Below are 13,489 nucleotides of genomic sequence, written 5' to 3'. Positions count from 1 at the left end.
GCAAAGTGCACAGAGCTGCATTCTGGTGTCCTAGTTAAACAGACCCCAGAACAAGCTACCAGTTAACAAGGCACCGAACCACCGTTTGAGTCTACTTTCTTTTGTCTGTTGTGAACAAATATGAAATCAATATTTTGTTCATGACCGCTTCACTTCTTTCACCAACTTGCATATTTTCACTTAAGAGAGAATCAAGAGCAAGAATGAGAGGTCACGGTTTCAATGTTTAACTGAACTGCATGGGTCATAGTCTTGGTGATCCACTTGCTTTGTGAGCTGTTAACGGGTTTTTCTACCATCCTCCATCAAGGCAAACCGCTTCCTGAACACTACAAGCAAGCGCCAGCACAATGAGAGAGAAAAAAAGCACCGGAGCAGCGAGTTGACGTGGGGACTTTTCATGTCAGCGCTGCATTTGTGTAAACATGAATAAAATGCATCTCTCCTTTTCTCTCTGACAATTGACAGCAGCACCGTGAGTGAATCAGCAAAAGCCCATTTTTCAGTTTCTCGTAATTTTTGTGGACATGCAGAAAAAACAGCTAACTGTGTGGTGAAACCTAAAGAGGAGACAACTTACTTTGGTCATTGTATAAAGATCAGCAGCTGCAAAAAGTTAAGCTGAGTAAATAAAGAATAAACATGCAGGAACAGTAAGTGGAAAGTGCAGTGATTGAGTTTTGTCAGGCTACTTCCTTTGAACAGCACTCACAACAATGTACGGACGTTTTAACGCCACGGCCAGAAAAACTTCTCATCAAGTCCGGCAGGATTATCACGCGATCGTTGATCATTTGTCACACAAACACACGCACACCAAAAACAAACAACACTAAGTAAATAGCTTGAAACGTCAACATCTGCATGCTGGATGCATGACACATGCTGGCTTCTTTTCAGTTACTTACCATCACGTAACCACTGATAAGCATTTCCCTGTGCCCGCAGCTGTTCACCAGTGAAACCTGTGCAGTCTGGCTGCATCCCCTGATGAAAGGCTCCACAATGCAAATCGCTGCTTTATGTATTCAGCCTCCACCAACCTCGTTCTACATTTCCTCTGCAGCACCAAAGTGCTAAAAACACGGACAGGAAGCAAGGAGCACAATCACTTCCTACAGCATCACTTTCAGTCGCCAGCTTACCAGCACAGCGCGTCTGTCTCCGCTTGGCTCAACAGAAGTTTTCCGTTAACATTCTCAAGTGGCAGCCAAGTGAGCGGTGCAAAAATGTCATCACAGCACACAAATGAAACGAAACCTTGACACACCGTTGACTCTTAGGTGCATAAGAGTTTCCAGCACAAAGATGTGAGCGGGTTCTCACAGCTTCTCACTCAAAACCGACGAGATGGAGACAACGGGCCGTGATAGTAAATACTTAGTAAAGAATGTGTCATCACTCAAAGGTCGATGCAGGAGGATTAGCTGCAGGGTCTCAGATTATTCTGCAGGAATTTAAAATCGAAGCTGTCGGCAGTTCTTGCACCAGAGGTCGTTTAGGAAACTGACAGTGAACGCAGAATTCCTGTCTCAGTTTCACTTGTTGGTTTTTAAGATGGTCTGTATACTGTTAAGTATACATTAGTGCTACACAGATATGCAATGCACAAATACATGAAAAAACTACACACTTCATTAGAAGAATTATTAATGTTTTGCCTGTGAGCATACTCTGACAGACTACTACTTACTCCCACCGTACTGTGATAGTATCAACTCGGTGCATAAATACTGTGTGATATTGTTTGTTCTGTCAGAAGCATCTGTTCCTGCTCCTCCTCAAGGAGGCCCATGCATTCAAGTAAGGACATGAAACACACCGTGAAGCTCATCCCAAGGCCTATCACTGCTAACACAGGAAATGCACCATGCTGGGTAATAAGGACACCGCTTGGATGATGTGGAAGGTTACAGACAAGGGTTATAAACAATGTCACACACAGCAGCGCGCCTACACAACTTCATCTGCGATGAGTTTTATTTTTATATGTAGAAAGTGTAAACGACCTGCAGACTTGACTGTTTTGCTCGTATTATACTTTATATATTTAGCAAAGAGCATTAAAGTTTTTACTGTCCTATTTTATCGGCGAAATGAAAGTTTGCACAGCTGAACTGCAGCCAGAGAGACAGCCGCCCGTTTCTGGTTTATAGGGGCTGATTTTAGCGAACGAGCTGATGAGATAATAAACTCACACACGCACACGCCCTCGCAACACTGCTGCTCGGTTACAAAAGGAGCAAAAGATTTCTGATCATCCGCGAAAGTGGATATTGCACCTGCAATCGTGCCACGTCCAAAGTCACTTAAATTGCCTCTCTTCCCCGTTCCGATGCTCGGCTTGAACTCCAACAGCTCGTCTCTACTGTTTCTAAACGTACTGAGGTGTTGGCCTGTGCTGGACGGTGATTCGATATCTGCATTAGAAAGCACTTCAACAGATGTACCTAATAAAGTGGCCAGTTAATGCACAAATCATGGGAAATGAGTGTGAGATTTGGGATTTAACTCTAAAACCACGAGTTTTCAAATGAAGATGAAGGAAATGTCGATTAATAAACTGGGCCTAAAACCTCTTTAAAAAAAAAAATGTATGAAGCCGTTTTATTTTACAACATATTGGATTTTACAATGTTAAAGTTTCCTCTGAGGTACAGTGAATGAGCCCATCCAGATCAAAATGGGCTTTATTAGCCTGAGAGTACAGTATTGCAGTATCATACAGATTCCTAGATGTAGTGCTGGGCGATATGGAAAAAATATTTATCACGATACGAATTATTTTATATCACAATAATGATATGTATCACGATATACCACCTGACCTGTGGTCATCTAGAAAGTATGCAGTCTGTAAACAGCAAGTGCCGAGGGTGCAGTCTTTGTTTTGAGTTACCGTAAAGTATGTCGCAAATCCGGGTGCACGTACAGCAGCACCAGGTCGCAAACCACAAGACGGAATTTCTTTGTGAAAAATATAATTTTTTATACTTTATTTTCTCTTGCATAAAGTTAAGAGCATGTACAGTGATAAGACAACACTAATATATTTGCCACAGGCTATTTAACCCTTTAAGACCTACCATAGAACCAAGGCCGCCAGAGCTTATCTTTATGCTTTTACATGCTGTAGTGCCATTTGTGGGAGCATTTCAAGTTTCCATATATCAATACAACCGTTATAGCCGAAATTTTAATAATATGTATGCATTAAGTCCATAGTAACTACATAAATTGCAAAAAATTGTAGTGCAATAAACTACAAAAAAATTGAAAATAGTTTGTTTTTTGCATATATTTCTAGTTAGAAAAATTTAAGAGGCTTATCCCTCAAAACTGTAAATACAAAAAGGTTGCACAAAATAATTTCCAACCACGAGAAATTTATTTTGAGTGTCTTCATAGTTTTATTTTTGAGATACACTAATTTTTATATAATACAGGAAAAATGAAAATAAATATTATAATGCATCAAAATAAACTATTTCCAACAGTGTAATTTGAGTTCTAAGCATCCCAGAAACGATACAGAAAAGCATAAAGTCAAACATGACTTTTAAAAACACCAACATAGGCTTATAAGGCCCTTTCGCGAAAATGACGTCACTTCCGGCTTCGGGCAGGTAATGGCGGACATGCGATAGTTCGCGCTGACGTATATGTCAACGTAGGAAGTGTTATTGAACATAGGCAAAGCGTGTTTCTGGAATATTCTCTTTTAGTTGCTGCAAGTGCTTCTTAAGCAATTTTTGCAAAGCTATATGTGGAAGGAAACCGTGACCTAGGGCATTCAGGGCTAATGGCATTAGATGTAAGTACAACTCCTCCGGTTTCACATGCAAAAAAAAAAAAAAATGATTGCGCTACCTTACGTGGTTCCAGTTCTACAAGGATTTAAAAATAGTTAGGTAAAACGGAGTGTGCCTGCTCCGACCGGTTGTAAAGGGTTAATTATATATTTTATGTAATAATTTATATAATTTGGGTTAGAAACGATAGAAGACAAATGGCACGATAGACACTTTTCTATCGTCCATACGATATATATCATCATATCGCCCAGCACTACCTGGATGCATTTATTTGCTATATTGCATTTTGTATCTAGAAAGTAAATAATATTTAAATCGAGCCTGAGTTCCTTATACAGGAAGGAACAGCTCAACCCTGTCTTCAGAGTGAGGAATACAGCATCTCAAACACCTCCACCACCGAAGTTGGGTTTTTGGTAGCATTTGCCTGTTTGCATTTCATTCAGCAATTTGAATACATGTTCAGTGTTCCTGAATAAGTATATATTTCTTTTGGTGGAGACTTGTGCTCTCAGAGTGCTTCTTGTTTAAAACTGGTAACGGATCAGTGCTCCGTATCTGCAAATATTTAGAGCTAAGGTATCTGTATCGGAACAGGATCTGTTAGCGTAGATAAATGCATGTGTCACTCAGGTTAATGCATATTTGTGCATGCTAAGCAGCATCATCTTGTCAGCTTCTCAAAGGCGTAAATTTAACTTTAAGAATTCATTAAATTTGAAATATGAATTTGAAATACACTTTTCTGTTAAAGAGAACAGTTTGTCTGCAGTCTGCAGGAGGAAAATGAAACCTTTTCCAGGAAACAGGCAAACAGCTCTAAAAATCAACACCTCCAAAACCAAGGTGTTGTGCACCCATCAGTTAAAAGTGGTCCTCTGTGCTATGTCAAGGCCCTGCCTACCTTCACAGCCTTGTCAGCGAGAACAATTCAGCACAAAATGACAGCAGTGCAAGCCCTGGCAAGGCATGCAGAGCATTTGCAACACTCCAGCCCACTAGTGATGGGTCGTTCGCGAACGAAATGGCTCTTAGAGCCGACTCTTTGACGTGAACGACGCGAGCCGGCTCCTTATCGCGAGCCGGCACGTTTTTTTTTGTTTTTTTTTTCTCTCAGCCTCTCTCTCGCACTTTTTTTCTGCTTCACTCAGCATGCGAGCCTTGTGCTTTACGCTGGGCAGAGGGGGGAGGGGCAGTAGTTAAACTCAGTAGCACAGGAACAGATCCAGAGGGGGAGAGAGAGAAAGAGAGCCAGGGACAACAACGTCACATTAGAAAGGTATAGTAATCATCCACAACTATTTTCAGTTGCAGATGATAAAGGATTCAGAAAGTTTATTCATGCAGGTCCATTTGACAGAGAATGTGCATGTTTCTTTTTGTTTTCATATTTTAATTTATATTTAATTGTGTTGTGGTTTGCAGTGTTTTGTGTTGTTTCACTTTAAATTTGTAAAAGGAAAAAGCTGAAAATTTAAATAGTTAAAAGTTGAAATGTGAATAGTTGATTTTTGTATTATATGATTTATTTATTACATTTTATGTGGAGTGAATAAATAAAAGTATTTTTACGGTGGCCCCTAGAGATAAAGCACATACAAACTTCAAATCACGTACAAACTCGGAAGCATGTACAAACTCGGAAGCATGTACAAACTCGGAAGCATGTACAAACTCCAAAACACGTAAAAACTCTAAAACACGTAAAAACACGTACAAACTCCAAAACACGTAAAAACTCCAAAACACGTAAAAACACATACAAACTCCAAAACACGTAAAAACTCAGAAGCACATAAAAACTCAAAACACGTACAAAAGACAACAGAAGTGCTCCAGGATGCTGGGGGCAGTGTTGAACTTTTGTTACCGAGTGGCTACACAAGCCAGCAAGTACCAATGACTGGATTTGTTGTGTGGTAGTAACAGGTAAATGAACATTTTTTTTTTAAATTATTTGAATATATATGAGTGCCTGTGTATAAATACACAAACAATACACACATGCTTTCAATTGTGTAATTTAAGTGATCTAGTAGCTCTGCTTTGGAAGTTCAGTTCATGCTAGAAATGTGTTTTGGAGTTTGTACGTGTTTTGTCTCTAGGGGCCACCGCATATATTTATATATAAACATATATAAATAAAACCACTTTTTTTACGTTAGTAATTCCTTTTGTGCATAATTTTATAATACTGTTAATAATAAATAAATTAAAGCAACAAAACAACCTGAAGAGCCGGTTCGGAGCCGAAAGAGCCGGCTCTTTTTAGTGAGCCGAACCGAAAGAGCCGGTTCTCTAAAAAGAGCCGGAAATCCCATCACTACAGCCCACACAGCTGCTGAACACAGGTCAGACTTTATAACAGCTTTGTCAAACCGGATATCCTTTACGGCTCAGAATACCGACACCCGGTAAAAGGTAAACTGCTCTAAGATGGACACCACCTGGAAAAATGCTAGCAAAACCACCCCAAAACAACATGGCAGTTTGTGGTCACTGAGCAAGTCTCTGCTTTTTATGTTCTACAGTAGACAATTTATTTTCTTTTTAGGACCTGGGGGCAAAAATCTAATCTACTTTAACTTTTAATTTCTTCTTTCAACAGTTCCAAACAGGTTTCCACTGTCTAATAATTGACTTTCTTTGATTGGTGTTCAGACAGCAGTGTTTCTGTGGGAGTGGATATTTAGTCTCAGCTCCAACTGACCCCATGCTCTCTCCCTTTCGCTGCGATTTGTCAGGGCAGCAGCCAAAGTGAATTAACTTCAGAAGGGATGTGTGACAAACACAGAGCGTCCACTGTTTTCCTTAGCCGTCTTTGATGCTCAATGGCATTAGTGCAGGAAATATGAAACCCAGGAGCTACTGTTGATCAAGTTAGAGGAATCAGAGCAGAGGTAATGATGTTACACGCGCACACAGACACACACACCAAGTGACAGAAAAGACAGGAAGATAGAAACCTACCCAACTGTTGATGAGAGATATGTTAAACTTTATGTTACTTCACATGTAGTTTAACACATATGTATATATATCTGTTGTAAAGTTTTAGTTCTTCCTCTTGTTTAACAGAACCGATTTGTCCAGATTGTGCCACAGAATAAACACGTATATGGCTCACAATCAAAGTTTCTGACTAAAATCCAACTGTGCAGCTGTCACAATCCCAGGGAAAATCCCTGACAGAAGTTTTGAGTTGATCAAAATGTTCACATGCTTAACCAGGCTGTCCTTTTACGTTACTGTGCATCAGCAGTGATTAACTTTACAAGCAGCAAAATGTGAACTTTTTCATTTGCCTCTCAGGCAGCCATATGGTGCAGCTTTTGGGGGAACTCTTGTGAAAAATGTCTGCCAGCTCCTCTGTATGTTTCTCAAGTTATGGCTCCAGTATGGCAGTGTGCTGGTTGTGCACTGGTTTCTGGGCTACAGAATGTACAGACTTGCTGCTATTTTGATGTCAAAGTGGAACAACTTGCAACAGAAGCTTCGCTTGCTTGTGTTTGTGACCCTGCTGTCATGTGCAGTATAAAGTCAATGCGAGACACTTTATACTATAATGTAAAGAACCAATGAGCAGCACTTGACAACAGAGGGATTGAAGAACTCCCTAAGAGGATGACTGAGAGGGATAGCAGTCTACTGCAACCAGTTTGGAGGTAAGAGGAAAAAGAAGGTGAATATAGGGATACAGCACAAAACACACTATGCTATTTAATAACATGCAAAAGCAGGAAATGTGAGGAATGAAGGAGTGAATTTTTCCCTTGTTAGATGGTAAAAGTCAGTGCTTAAACCATGCAGCACTCTCATTGTTCATGAAGGTGTTGCACTGGTCTACAGCCAAAATAAATGTCATTGGATTTTGCTCATTTTGGGTCCCTGAAAATGAAAATGATGCTTAAAACTGTCATTTGGCTCTGGTTTTCATGATATGTTAGTAAATCAAAAAGTTCTTGGCAGGAACCAGAAATGACTAAAATACATTTTGACCCTTGAAAACACAAATGGCAGTAGTATAAGTGGGTGGTGATTTTCAGATCGGGCTCTATATGACGTGTAAATCCTAATTGTCAGATTTAAACTTTTGATTTCTGCTCTGTAATTCCTTGTAGTAGTAAATCACTTCAACTTTTTACTTTTCTTTCACAATATGCGTTTGATTGTACTGCGACTCATCAAAGTTGCACCAGTGACACATCTGTAACCTTTGCATTTCCTCTATTGGCACCATACATTATTAAATAAATAAATTAGTTTGGTTAGGAAACATAAAGGCTGATATGCAAGTGGTGAAATGAACATTTGTGGATGTCATAATATTCTGGGTAACTGACGAAACCGACGTTCCTCCGTGTCACAACATCCTAGCATGCTAACACACTGGTCATTGAGTTTTTCTGTGAACTGTGGAAAAACCCCGGCGTGTAGTCTAATATAATCTTTCAAATAAAGTCTTCTCTAGACCTTTTTCTGATTTTTAAATTGTTCCGTAATGAATAAAGATGAAATATTATTATATAAAGTGACCATAACCAGATGAGAATGGTGTAACATGTAAAAAGACATGAAATAAAAATGGTAGCCAATCAGCTTGTTTTACATTTGAAATTTGCACATCAAAATCCATAAAAAGCACAGTTTATCTCTGAAGTCGACAGCTTCTGAAAGACTGCTGACAGCATGCTCTTTATCATGCTGTATTCTGGGAGCAGTGACACAGAGCATATAAAGGCATTTTCTCTGGATGATTTCACTCAGTCTCTAAAGCTTAAAGATGCCCACACGCTGATACGCCGACTTGTTTTTGTAAGATGAAACCAGCCGAAGAGTAAAATTGACATCAGCATAGTCATTGGTGTTTATTAAACAGTTTCTGATAGCAGAGAATAAATCATTCGCAGCCTTAAGGGGAGACCGTCTGGCCCACAAGGTGCTTCATCAGGACCTAAATATCAGACAAGGCAAACAGTTGTACCTGATACGATGGCCTCACAGGAGGCAAAGACAAACCATGTGAAGATATGTAAAACACAGGGTGTTCTGGTGACTGTAAAGCCTCTGGTGATATCACAGCTGGCGCCCGGGGCCAAGGCTGCAAATCACAGATTGACCTCAATCGGCTCCCTGGCTGCAGATACGAACGTTATACTACGCTCACGCATTCTGCGAAAAAGACACAGCATACATTTGATAACAATTAAGGCAAAAAGCAGGACAGACACCGAACGTGAAGCACAAACACTTTACTAGCAGCAGCAGCTGCTTCACGTTCGGTGTCTGACCTGGTTTTTCAAATTCCCAAAACAGAGCAATTATACACAGTTTTTCAAACTGTTTTGCAATAAACAGTCTGAATTTATTCAGGCTAGGTTGTTGTCTTCATAAATTGGCAGCTGCTACAACAAAAGCCCTGTTTTGCTGTGATTGCAATGTCACAGAACTGCAGGCGAGGTCACTACAAAACATAAGCAGCCTGGATTTTAGGAACACACTCTTTCCTCATAAAGTAATAGACAGGAAATCCTTCTGAAGTAGACTTTCCATTTAACCTTTTAGTCTCAACCCATAATTGACTTTCCTGTTTCAAGTCTAAGAAGAAAAGGTATAACATGAAAGGCAAAGGCAGGGCCTCAAAAAGCAATATGTCCTAACAAATGAAGTTTGGGGTTTTTTCTAGCTTTAAGCTGTTTACTACTGCTCGCGCAGGACGAGCTTCAAAAAGAAACGGAGACGTACTTTCTTTCACTGATCACTCGCATCTCTATGATCCAGGTCAGGTAAAGTGGGTGTTCGTAAGTTTGCTCATTTATTGGGATTGTGTTAAAATGCTTAAGCAAGGAATAAATGCTTCCAACGAAGGCCTCATCCATTGGTGTGTGTGTGTGTGTGTGTGTGTGTGTGTGTGTGTGTGTGTGTGTGTGTGTGTGTGTGTGTGTGTGTGTGTGTGTGTGTGTGTGTGTGTGTGTGTGTGTGTGTGCAGCAGCACTGACATCAGCTTTAAGCCACCAGCATCTCCAGAAACCAGCTGAACTGAGGTCATTTAGGACTTTCCATCATCATTATGAAGGTGAATGGGCACTAATGGTTATAGACATATAGATAATGGCAGCGTGAGTGTGTAACACCACCGTACAGGACATAATACTCCATTGGCAGGATTTCATCTAAACCTCTTAAATGGCTGGCAGGATTTTTGTCTCCATATAATGCCGGATAATGTTTGAATCGTGTTCGTCAGCAGCAGAGAGGAATATACTTTATTTCGCAAGAAAACCCTACTTAAGGTCGACTGATTTCAAGGTCGACAGCAAACTCACACTTCACACTCTTCCATTTGGTGATAAAGACTGCAACAAAATAGACTAAAAATGATTCAATCCAAGATTGAGACGGAAAGTTTTTTAAATCTTAAACTAACAAAATTATATTTTTGTCACACAAGAATGAGAATTTGTGTGCAAGAGGCGAGCATGAGTGCATAACTCTGCTAAGCCCACACTGTGCAAAAACCTCTTATATCCAACATATCCAGATTGGTTTGTGATGTTTTTTTCCTTGAGAACATCAAGCTGTTTTTGAGAAGATATGGCGTGAAATGTCAGTGCAAAGATAAAAAAAAACAATTCAATTTAAAAAATTCCCCAAACTAGATCCTTATCATCTACTCCAAAGTCTTTGATATAACTCTAATGAATATCTGTGTGCATCCCAAGAGACAGACAGACTCACAGAACTTCCTTGGTGGTAATGATAGAAAGGCTCTTTAAATCAATTGTGTCAGTTTGATACAGCTAATGACTAGGGATGGGTACCGGTATCCGGTGTCATTATGGCACCGGTTCTGACATAAACGGTGGTAACCAGACCGAAAAGCAGCGCACATTTCGGTGCTTTCTTTCGGTGCTTTTTTCCCTTGAGATGTAATACACTTTGAATTCTAGCCAATCATTTTACCTTTGCAAGCATAGTAGGCGGGCCCGGGTACGTACGTGCTTTTAGAGCAGAGCTACAGATTAAAAACGCCCAAGGCGAAACGGTCAAAGTCTGGCTGTACTTCACAGCAAAAGATGCAAACTCAGCAGCCTGCAACAAGTGCTTTAAGCTGATACTGTGCAAAGGAGGTAACACCTCGAATCTGATGAAACACCTGGCGACGCATAAGGCTTTTTTTAAAGCCGAGAAATGCGCCGTATTTGATAGCTTGCTGCGAGACCTCACACCGGGCACATCTACTGCGGGTGTGGTGCCTGTTATCGGACCCGGAGTTAGCAACATCCCCCAAGAACCCGAAGAGGAGCGTCCTGGCCCCTAGCCCTGCCAGTGTAGCAGAAATGATGACGGATGATGATGGCAGCAGCAGCCGTTCTTCTCTGCGTGAGTAGCTTAACGTTGTTCGTGTGTAATTTACGTTGAGTAGGCTAACCAAGTTATTACATTAATGCATGTAAGGTGAACCAGCAAACACCGTCGTAGTTACATGCGGCTGTCTTCTTGTTTGATGGGAGATACTCCCTTCACCCTGGCCAAAAAGGCTAAAATGCCCAAAGAAAAAGTGGAAAACAGCTAAACATGAGAGGTTTTTGGACCAATTTTGTGTTCTCCATTCTTTAAGCACCAGTTTGAGCACCGGCACCGTTTCAAAAGTACCGGTTTGGTACTGGTATCGGATAAAACCTAAACGATACCCATCCCTACTAATGACTAGCATTTGTCTGCAACACAGCCTGGATTATGCTACTGCTAATGCACGCTAAATGCTTCGTATTAAAAAGTGTGTGACGGGTTAAACACCTTTTATGAAAGATTAAAGACTTTTTATGCTGCGCACGCCTCTACTTTCTCCACAAAGTAACCCACCCCTGCTTTTAGATGTTTATAATAAAACAAACATTAGCTTTGTTGGGTTGCTGTGAACTGATGCATCAGCTGCTGAGGTATCTGCACAGGAATCAGTTACTGCAGACTTGAACTCTACTTGCTGTTTTCACTGGACACCATGATCGACCAGGACAGACATTTTTACGATAATACAAACTTGCACTGAACACAGAGCCCAGCTGGAACCGACTGAGCATTTTATCTGTAATTAGAAGACTTCCTCTAATTGTAAGAAAATGCAAGACCTTCTCTTCCACCCACGTAGATACACCCAGTGTAGTCTGTAAGAAAGGGTTTATGAGGAGCAGCACAAATGAACACAAAGTTAATCCCCCATGCACTGAGGCAATGCAAGGTAGGCACGATTTTCTATTCACTGCTTCAAAATGACATTTCATCTATTAGAATTTCCAAGTCAGTCACTCATTTTGAATGTTTTTCTCTGAGCACCATCATCAGTGTCCTTAAGCACATTTGCTCACAAAAAAAAAATAGAATAAATAAACAGGTCTGAAGTTGAAAACGAAGCCCAGTGGTCCCACACCTAAAGGCCGTTTCCCCCTCATATCACCCTTTTGTCCCACTCAGCCGCTCATTAAAATGTTTTTGACGAAGAAAGTTTTTAACACAATGAATAGAGATAAGCGTTCAGCTTAAATGGATGCTGGCTGACTACAAAAGCAGTGTCAGTATTCGAGTAGAATCAGTGCTGACTAAAAACAGCATAGAGGTCATTTTTTTCCCACTGAAAACACAAGTTTTTTTAATATGCCAAGTATGCACACCTCTCTATTTAACAGCTTATAAAAGACTTTAATAATATCTCAAATGAAGCCACTATCTTTTTAATGACTTCACATTCAGTCACTTATTCCATCGTGAATGCCTAATATCATCATAAAATGCCCTCATAATGCATTACAAATACACTTCTTGTAACTCCAATGAGAGTTTTCTTCAAGTAGTGAATAGATCACCTTAACAAGCACTTACTTCACCAGATGGCAATTAAACGGTATAAAGTTTCACAGCTGCCCTCTAAGCCTGAAAGCACCGTTGCCAAAATAAGAAGGCTCCGCCCACAACGGCCGTGACCCTGTCAATCAGCAACTCACTCGATGCATGTGTCCGCTTTCTCTCAATGTGGATGCTTCTGTACATGATGTGCTGCAATGCTCTGATCTGTCTCTGCCTGTCACGAGCAGATGTAAAGCCAGAAAGGTCAAAAGACACAAATCGCGCAACCAGACGGCAAAACATCAACAACAAAGCCTTTCATCAAAGGACGGAAACATTAACGCACAGCAGTTTCCATCGGAATTTTGGACTGTTTCCAAAAATAAAGCACAACGAATCGCAAAGGTGCTCCGTTTGCAATGATTCAAAATTAGGGCAGGCTGAAGATAACCCAAGTTACAAAGTTATCTTGTATCAAAAAGTGACTCAAATGATTATCAAACACGTTATCTTGTTTATTTGTCCAACCCTGGAGCATTCACATCACGTAACTGTCACCGTGAGAATACACACTTGGCCCACTTTGATACACTAATCATGTCAGTAACTTCACATGACATTTAGCAGCGAGAGGGCGTGTGCTGTGTCAGGACGTACTGCGTGGAGACACAGTAGTGGTAGTGTCACACATACAACACCCCATTGTGTTTGACAGAGCGCGTGTCTGTGTGTTTTCTATACGTGTGCACGCATTCATGCAAGTTGTACAAACCCCTCTATGTCATGATAAACTGTGTGTGCAGAAAGAGCCAGCGCCCTCCCCGATCACC

General features: G+C 40.6%; 1 protein-coding gene across 2 annotated transcripts in view; it reads right to left on the bottom strand.

The window, feature by feature from the left end:
- The window catches only part of ppp1r16b (protein phosphatase 1, regulatory subunit 16B), a 97,713-nt gene that overhangs the window by 64,594 nt on the left and 19,630 nt on the right, over positions 1-13,489 (bottom strand). The gene's annotated exons all lie outside the window — the stretch shown is intronic.

The sequence above is a fragment of the Rhamphochromis sp. 'chilingali' genome (genome assembly GCF_963969265.1).
Source record: "Rhamphochromis sp. 'chilingali' genome assembly, chromosome: 9".
Taxonomy (NCBI): Eukaryota; Metazoa; Chordata; class Actinopteri; order Cichliformes; family Cichlidae; genus Rhamphochromis; species Rhamphochromis sp. 'chilingali'.
The sequence above is the reverse complement of the archived record's forward strand: the minus strand, read 5'-3'. Positions and strand labels throughout refer to the sequence as shown.